Genomic DNA, 7,904 nt, shown 5'->3' with positions numbered 1-7,904 from the left:
GGCATGTAAGTTCTATTATTATTATCCCTATTTTGTTTCCCACCTTGAATTGAATCAGTGAAAAGATGAGAAATTTGCCAAGGTCACATGAATGCTAGAGGCACATCCAGGATCTACAACCAGACTATCCAAATGGCATACTTTCAGCAAGTCCCCTGAGCAAGGCTCTCAGGGTAGAAACCCAGCTCTGCAGATGATTGGCCAGTCAGTATGGGCCCCTGAAGCTCCTGAGCCTCATTTGAAGTCTCACCTGCACCTGCATGCGTGCTAAGTTGCTTCAATCATGTTCAACTCTGTGCAACCCTATGGACTGTATGTAGCCCCCCAGGCTCCTCTGTCCATGGGCTTCTCCAGGGAAAAATACTGGAGTGGGTTGCCATGCCCTTCTCTAGGGGATCTTCCCAACCCAAGGATCGAACCCATGGCTCATGTCTCCTTCTTTGGTAGGTGGGTTCTTTACCACTAGGACCTCCTGGGAAACCCCTCACCTGTACAAGAGGAGTGAATTCTGTCTTGGTGGTCCTCCTCTATGACTTTCCCTGGGAAATGGGGGAGCACAGATAAACATGATAAACTTGAAAAGAGAGATTCTTCTACCCAAGCAATTTTTCTTTGGTTGATGTTTTTTCTTCTCCTGGCCCTCTTTGATCTGTGAATATCTTTGGATAAAGCCCCGAAGATAGAAAACTAGCTCTCCATTTAGGACCTAGACAAGATTTGCAAAAAAAGAAAAGAGAAAAAATTTTCCTCTGTTTGCTTCTAGATCTCAGTGAGCCACATGTGACCTGGTGAACTTTGCAATCATTTCCTATATGGATTTTCAGATTAGAGATTTGGTTAGTCAATCTGGTAGGGTATTTTTTCAGAGCAACCACTATGCTTATATTGTGGAATTAGTTGCTCCCTTGTATTCTAGAATCAGTTGCTCCCAGGAGCCCTCCCACCTGGAGAGCCAAGTGAAAACAAGCCCAGACAAGACTTATTGGACTCGTGTTTTCAGGTACCAAGACCCTTTTCATTAGACCCTAGCGTGGAGAATCCACAAGTACCCAGGTAGTAGCTGTTCCAGAAACCCATCAGCTTTAGCACTGCTTGAGGCTATGCAAGTTATGTCAGATTTTCTCACTCTCCCCTCCCCAAAACAGTCCCTCTGACCACAAAAGAGGGAAGGTCAAATGGCAGAGAATCTGACGTTTTTCGAGCTGTGCCACTGCAACCTGGCATGGGATCTGGCTAACAGTGAAAGCTGGGGCTTCCAGGTGGCTCCATGGCAAAGAACCCTCCTGCTAGTGCAGGAGACACAAGAGATGTGGGTTCGATTCCTGGGTCGGAAGGATCCCTGGAGTAGGAAATGCAACCCACTCTAGTATTCTTGCCTGGAAAATCCCATGGCTAGAGGAGCCTGGTGGGTTACAGTCCATGGAATCATAAAGAGCTGGACTCGATGGAGCACACACACACACACACACACATAAGAGCAAAAACTCATGTAAGTTGTTAACTCTCTCTCTATGGATCTTTCACCTCTGTCAGAGACATTTCCTATATGTAAAAGATAGTAATCACATTTCATGGGATCATTTCAAGTATAAAATGAGATAATACTTATAAATAAGCTTATTAAACTTCAAAGCATTTCATATATATCTGAAGGATATAAGAAAGCTCCTTTTTATCACCACATCTCAAAGATACCTAGATAGGTGATTTATCTTGTTTCTATGGCAGTCAGGGTACAAGACCATAAAGGAACAGGAATCCTACCTCACAGGGCATTTTGGAGGAGTGAATAATAGGCTGAAAAATGTACAGTGCTTGGTTAAGGAGGATTTTGTAATAGTATCCCCCAACTCACATAACCCCTACTGTTTCTGACTGATTTCTCAATAGTCCAAGAAATTTTCTCAGTCAGTCAACCCATGATAGTTGTCACTTTCACTATCCACCAAATATTTCCATTTCTACCCTTCAGGACATACAAGAGAATTGCATTTTTTTGCTCTTCCTTGAAGATGCAGTGCCAGTGTGTGCTTGGCATTCTCTGTTTGCCCATTAGATATTTTCCTTACCTTTGTCTCCTCTGCTCCATGCTCCAGAGGATTGAGTCCCATGAACTGCATATTCTAGGTTCCTTAAGAGTTTTGTTACCATTTACCCTACAAACTAGAGTGAGTTGTCCCATCTTTTAAAATTTAATGATAAAATTAGCCTAATTCCCAGCTACATGGGTTGTCTGTCTCTATGTTTTGAATGGTCCATCATTATGTCATATTTTTTCCTCCCAGATGTGGAAGTTATCCATTCCATTTATCTATGCCCACTTCCAAAGCCACCATCATAAGGTCTTGGTGATTGTAACAGACTTTATTAAACATTAAAAGAAGGAAGCAGTTTATGTCACAATTTAGAATTAAGTAGCAGATATTCTTTTTTCTAAGCTTATTTATTTTTTATTTTTAGCCATGCTGGGTCTTTGTTACTGTGTGGCCATTTTTCCCCCCTCTGGTGAGAGATCATTGCGGCTAGCAGAGGCTACTCTCTAGTTGTGATGTGCAGGCTTCTCATTGCGGTGACTTATCTTGTTGTGGAGCATGGGCTTCAGTAGCTGAAGCTCCCAGGCTCTATAGCACAAACTTAATAGTTGCAGAGCATGGGTTTAGTTGCTTTGTGGTATGTGGGATCTTCTTCGATCAGGAATCAAACCCATGTCTCCTGCACTGGTAGGCAGATTCTTTACCACTGAGCCACCAGAGAAGCCCCAATAGCAGATATTCTTATGCAAGTTATTGTTCTTTGTTCTTTCTACTGATTCAGGCTTTAGTCCTTCATAAACTGGCTCATTTTTTTCTTTACTCTGCCCCTCCTTCCAACCCAGTTCTGGGCGTCCCTTTGTATAACCAAAGATTGTTAACAGCTCTGCTAGACAAATTCTCTGGACATCTACTTCTCCTCCTCCACCTATCTTTGCATTGGAAAGAGAGCCGACATTCCATATAAACATGGCTTGTGTCATCTCACCCCTATACTCTCTGCTGGCTTCCCTAGTGTCTCAGACAGTATAGAATCCACCTGCAATGCAGGAGACCTGGGTTAGATCCCTGGGTTGGGACAGCCCCATCCATAACTAGGCAGAATACAAAACAGAATACAAAAACAGGTATAGCCAATTTGAAGTTAATACCTACCCTCCTTGCACTTGCTTTGCATTTTTTTTAATAGTTTTTCTTTGCTTCTTCTCACCATAGATATGGAAGCCTTGATGGTGCTGATCAAGAGAAAAAGGGGCCAAGGAGCCCAGCTCTAGTAAAGACCGTGGACCACTAGGGCTACTATATGGTTGCTGCACAAAGACTTCCCATTGGAGTAGGGGGAACAGAGCCAGCTTGATACTAAACTTTGGTCAGTTTGGCTGGACTTATTGTTAGGGCTTCCCTGGAGGCTCAGATGGTAAAGAATCTGCCTGCAATACAGGAGAGCTGGGTTTGATCCCTGGGTCGCGAAGATCCCCTGAAGAAGAGAATAGCTACCCATTCCAGTATTCTTTCCTGGAGAATTCCATGGTCAGATGAGCCTGGTGGGCTATAGTCCATGGGGTCGCAAGGAGTCAGACCTGACTGAGCAACTAATACTTCATTCTCCTTATTATCTGGGCATAGAAACCATAGGGATTTAAACAGGGTGTTTATAGTTTGGGGAGTTCTGGATTCTGGCCATCTCTTCATTTCTTTCTACCACAAAACATGAACTGTCAAAGCAAATCCCTCTTTATTACTAGGAAATTGACACAAAGCCTATGCCATACCATGTCTAACTCAGAAATAGTCCTCTTTTTCCATTCTCCTCATTGATGTCTAATTTCAGGTCCTCATATCCTTTTCCAGGACTGTGCTGTCTCACAAGGTCCACATGCCTTCTGCTCTTCCTCTATTCTGCCTGTTTATGCATGTGTATGTGTGCCCATCAGAACAAGACACAGTTTTCACCCACAGTCAGTCTCTCCCATCAGGAAGCTTGCATAAGCCTCTCATCCTTATCCATCCCAGGGTGAACAGAATGAAAACCACAATCACAGAAAACTAATCAAACTGATCACATGGACCACAGCCTTGTCTAACTCAATGAAACTATGAGCCATGCCATATAGGGCCATCCAAGATGGACAGGTCATGATGGAGAGTTGTGACAAAACATGGTCCACTGGAAAAGGGAATGGCAAACCACTTCAGTATTCTTGCCTTGAGAACCCTATGAACAGTATGAAAAGGCAAAAAGATATGACATTGAAAGATGAACTCCCCAGGTCGGTAGGTGCCGAATATACTACTGGAGAAGAGTGGAGAAATAGCTCCAGAAAGACTGAAGAGACAGAGCCAAAGCAAAAACAAAGCCCAGTTGTGGATGTGACTGGTGATAGCAGTAAAGTCTGATGCTGTAAAGAACAATATTGCATAGGAACCTGGAATGTTAGGTCCATGAATCAAGGTAAATTAAAAGTGGTCAAACAGAAGATGGCAAGAGTGAACATCTACATTTTAGGAATCAGCAAACTAAAATGGACCGGAATGGGTGAATTTAATTCAGATAACCATTATAACTATGACTGTGGGCAAGAATCCCTCAGAAGAAATGGAGTAGCCCTCGTATGTCTGTTGAGGTCCTTTAATGGACCAGAACCTGGTAGTCCGGAGTTGAGCGATAAGAAACTAAAGGAGAGAGAAAGAGGCTGATATTCCTTGGTTTATGCAGAAAGCCAATAAAGCCCCTGCACGGGGCTTGCTCTGTTCACGAAGGCCTCAGGCGCCCTCTCGATGGGGTGAAGGTGCAGAGTGCCTTCTCGAGAGGGTCTTAGAAGCCCGGGCAGGAAAATGAACACAGAGGACCTCTGCACTCCAGGGGATCAGCCTGAAAAAGAGAGAGAGAGAGAAAGCAAGACATGGGGACCATAGCTCTGATGGAGCAAAGGTGTTTTAATCAAGATGGTGTGGGCATATATACTGTAGTTATTCTCACCAAAGATAAAGATTAAAATTCCAGACTTACAAAACATAGGTGATCCATATTAAAGAGAGAGAGAGTTGTAAATAATCACTTTTACCATTTGGTTCATAAAAAGGAAGAGGGTACTTATCACCATATAGAAAAACTAATGAAGGAAAAGCCTGGATTCCTCAGCCCCCGGGGAGAGGCTTGCCTCTCCTCTTAATTCCTGAATATTCAGGAATTAATAAGGAACAGAGAATTCCTGACAGATCCAAAACAGCACACAGGAAGCCTCTTGTTAAATGCTTCCTGACAATAGTCAACAAAAGAGTCCAAAATGCAGTATTTGGGTGCAATCTCAAAAATGACAGAATGCTCTCTGTTTGTTTCCAAGGTAAACCATTCAATATCACAGTAATCCAAGTCTATGTCCCAACAAGTAATGCTGAAGAAGCTAAAGTTGAACAGTTCTATGAAGACCTACAAGACCTTCTAGAACTAACAACCCCAAAAGATGTCCTTTTCATTATAGGGGATTGGAATGCAAAAGTAGGAAGTCAAGAAACACCTGGAGTAACAGGCAAATTTGGCCTTGGAGTACAGAATGAAGCAGGGCAAAGGCTATTAGAGTTTTGCCAAGAGAATGCAGATGTCATAGCAAACACTCCCTTCCAACAACACAAGAGAAGACTCTACACATGGACATCACCAGATGGTCAACACTGAAATCAGATTGATTATATTCTTTGCAGCCAAAGATGGAGAAGCTCTATACAGTCAGCAAAAACAAGACTGGGAGACTGTGGCTCAGATCATGAACTCCTTATAGCCAAATTCAGACTTAAATTGAAGAAAGTAGGGAAAACCACTAGACCATTCAGGTATGACCTAAATCAAATCCCTTACGATTATACAGTGGAAGTGACAAATAGACTCAAGGGATTAGATATGATAGAGTGCCTGAAGAACTATAGGGGGAGGTTTGTGACATTGTGCAGGAGACAGGGATCAAGACCATTCCTGAAGAAAAGAAATGCACAAAGGCAAAATGGTTGTCTGAGGGGGCCTTACAAATAGCTGAGAAAAGAAGAGAAGTGAAAGGCAAAGGAGAAAAGGAAAGATATAGCCATTTGAATGCAGAGTTCCACAGAATAGCAAGGAAAGATAATAAAGCCTTCCTAAGTGATCAATGCAAAGAAATAGAGGAGGTGGCAGTCCTCTCCCAACTTGGTAGCTGCGGCTGCCTCCAGATGCTTTCAAGATGGTGACCTCTCTAGGTTCCAACACCTACAACAGGCAGAATTGGAAGGTTGAGGACTTCCCTATTCTGTGCAAGATGTGTTTTGGAGAACACCCATATATCCAAACGACCAAAGAAAAGTATGGGAAGGAATGCAAAATTTGTGCCAGGCCTTTCACAGTGTTTCACTGGTGCTCCAGGGTCCTCATGCATTTCAAGAAGACTGAAGTGTGCCAGACCTGCAGTAAATCGAAGAATGTCTATCAGACTTGCCTCTTAGACCTAGAGTATGGCCTGCCCATCCAGGTTTGTGATGTAGGATTATATTTTAAGGATGATATGCCAAAGTCTGACGTCAACAAAGAATACTACACGCAAAATATGGAGACAGAGATTTCCAACTCTGATGGAACGCAGCCAGGTGGCATGTTGGGGAAAGCCACATCCACCAGTGACATGCTGCTCAAACTGGCCCAGACCACCCCTACTACAAAAGGAATCGACCACACCTTTGCTCCTTCTGGGTGAAAGGAGAATGTAAGAGAGGAGAGGAATGTCCATACAGACATGAAAAACCAACAGATCCGGATGACCCCCTTGCTGATCAGAACATTAAAGATCTTATGGAATCAACGACCCTGTGGCAGATAAACTATTAAAGTGGGCTTCAACAATGCCATGTCTGGACCCCCCAGAGGACAAGATTATTACCACACTGTATGCTGGTGGTCTGGGTGATACCATTACTGAGACTGATCTAAAGAATCACTTCTACCAGTTTGGAGAGATCCGGACCATCACTGTTGTGCAGAGACAGCAGTGTGCTTTCATCCAGTTTCCCACAAGGCAGGCTGCAGAAGTGGCTGCCAAGAAGTCCTTTAATAAATCGGTTGTTAATGGCTGTAAGCTCAAAGTGAAATGGGGAAGGTCCCAGGCAGCCAGAGGAAAAGAAAAGGAGAAGGACGGAACCACAGATACTGGAATCAAGCTTGAGCCTGTTTCAGGGCTCCCAGGAGCTCTTCCTCCTGCTGCTGCTGCAGAAGGAGCCTCTGCCAACTACTTCAACCTATCCCCTAGTGGTCCTCCAGTCGTGGTGAACAATTGCCCTGCCACTCCCACCTGGTATTGCCCCCCCAACCCCCAGGTTTTGGGCCACACATGTTCCACTCCATGGGACCATCCCCTCCTTTCATGAGGGCTCCAGGGCCATCCACTATCCTTCTTAGGATCCTTAGAGGATGGGAGCACATGCCAGGAAACACAGCAGCCCCTAGCACTTATCACTGCTCTGGGGCTCTACGGAAGACAGGGTGCTTAAATATCCTAGTAAATGAATCCCAGAATAAATATGTTTTTCCTTCCTTTGTAGTTTCCATGGTAGTGGAATGTATTTAGATGTAGGCAGTTGGAGAATGACAGCCTTGATTTCCTCTATGTGTTCTCAAAGGATTGATGGACCTGAAATAAGCTGCTATTAACATATCTGGTTACTACTATAATATCACTAATAAAACTTAATGCCTCTTCCCCTCACCTGTATGGGGAACAAGCAACTGGGTGAATTGGAATGTTCAACCAAGTTACCATCCAAATTATATGTTCATTTTGTATCTTCTTTTGGGGGGTGGGGGAGGATGGGAACTGACCCTCAGTAAGAAAAACCAGCAAACAATTTTTGACCATT

At 43.7% G+C, this 7,904-nt stretch overlaps 1 pseudogene; it reads left to right on the top strand.

The window, feature by feature from the left end:
* Nucleotides 1–6,241: 6,241 nt before the first annotated feature.
* Nucleotides 6,242–7,494, top strand: LOC129620588 (pre-mRNA-splicing factor RBM22-like; annotated as a pseudogene).
* Nucleotides 7,495–7,904: the final 410 nt, after the last annotated feature.

This window comes from Bubalus kerabau, chromosome 10 (genome assembly GCF_029407905.1).
Source record: "Bubalus kerabau isolate K-KA32 ecotype Philippines breed swamp buffalo chromosome 10, PCC_UOA_SB_1v2, whole genome shotgun sequence".
Lineage (NCBI taxonomy): Eukaryota > Metazoa > Chordata > Mammalia > Artiodactyla > Bovidae > Bubalus > Bubalus kerabau.
The sequence above is the reverse complement of the archived record's forward strand: the minus strand, read 5'-3'. Positions and strand labels throughout refer to the sequence as shown.